A 1,450-nucleotide genomic window follows, 5' to 3' on the forward strand; every position below is an offset into this window, starting at 1 on the left:
GCATTTGCAAAATGAGACGATTGCCGCGAGAGGTTAAAACAATAAGCATATGTTTTCTACTCGGCTGTTTTGCATTTGAAGGGTTATTTATATATATATATATATATATATATATATATATATATATATATATACACACACACATACAGTATATATATATATATATATATACACACATACAGTATATATATACAGTATATATATATATACAGTATATATATATATATATATATATATATATAGACACCTTTCTGATGGAAAAGTGCATGCAACTCAAAGTGTGTAGCTCTAACCCTACCATAGAACCCATTCTCATTCAGATAGTTTGATGTGAGGTCGAGGGACCTATATACAGTATATATATATAGTACATCTGAAAATAAAATGTAAAGTCGAGCATTCGTTACTGCATTGAAGACCTTCATGTATTTCCATGTCAAAAAATAAATAAAAAATATCAAAGTGCATGAACTTTATTTGTTATATACTGTGACGTGCTGTCCAGGTGGGACCAAATGGCAGAACAAATATATAAGGCTTGTTTTTATGAACAACAAACTGTCTTTTCTTTTTTCAATCTGAAAGCTGGCTCTTTCTGCCAACACATGGAGGGAAGTGTGCAGAGGACAGATGATGGCTTGTATATTAGACTGACCCGTACCTTCGGTGTGTTTTCCCTTCACCTCGTCACCGGCCGTGTTCCTGCAACACGCCCACCTAAACAGCAGCCCGCCGCTGAAGGCCGTCCGTGAAAGAGCTCAACAGTCGTCCTAGAGGAGTGAACGGTCGACCCCTGAGATCAACTCTCAAACATGCGATCCACAAAGCACACGGTGAACAGCATGACGTGCTACGATGACAATCATAATAAAAAAAATACATCATCACTAATCATTGAATTGAGCTAATCTTACACATTTGTATCAGCTGTTATATATTTTTGTTTTGTCACCAACTCTTTTCTAGAACTTTAGAATAGAAATAACAAACATAGACTTGTGTGATATTATGTTTTTGTACACAGTCACACTTATTCATGGTGACACAACTCAGATCAACAGGAAGGTCTCTATGTTTTCACAGGCGTCACAGCCATGGTTTGAATGCCTTGGCTTTGCACTTAGGGGCCCGTTTCCATATGCGGGCTGTAGCTGGAGGAGCCCCACCCTCATAGCAGGCAGGGCTTAGCCGCAGAGTTAGAGAGACGCATCAACTCAAAGACTCAGATCTCCAGGCTTATGTCTCCCTCTAGGGGGGCGGATTGCAACTGATGCTTGTTCATCCACTGAAAGCACTTGTTCTTCCCACACTGAGGGACCACATGTGGTGGGCTGCCCCTCCGCTCCGCAACGATGCTGTGTCATCTTTGGCTTTTGCAAAAGTTTCAGGTTCCACGTCTGAAAGCAGCGAGTCTCACACACGGTGGACGCGAGCGCAGCACTCTCTACAT

General features: G+C 40.6%; 1 protein-coding gene across 2 annotated transcripts in view; it reads right to left on the reverse strand.

Moving 5' to 3' along the window:
• Positions 1-287: 287 nt before the first annotated feature.
• The window catches only part of mical1 (microtubule associated monooxygenase, calponin and LIM domain containing 1), a 32,178-nt gene continuing 31,015 nt past the window's right edge, over positions 288-1,450 (reverse strand). For both annotated transcript variants that reach the window (XM_083657146.1, XM_083657145.1), the window contains exon 25: positions 288-1,450. This exon is cut by the window's right edge and continues 232 nt beyond it. The gene's annotated coding sequence lies outside the window, so the exon portion shown is untranslated.

Source organism: Poromitra crassiceps (assembly GCF_964638095.1).
Source record: "Poromitra crassiceps genome assembly, chromosome: 20".
Lineage (NCBI taxonomy): Eukaryota > Metazoa > Chordata > Actinopteri > Beryciformes > Melamphaidae > Poromitra > Poromitra crassiceps.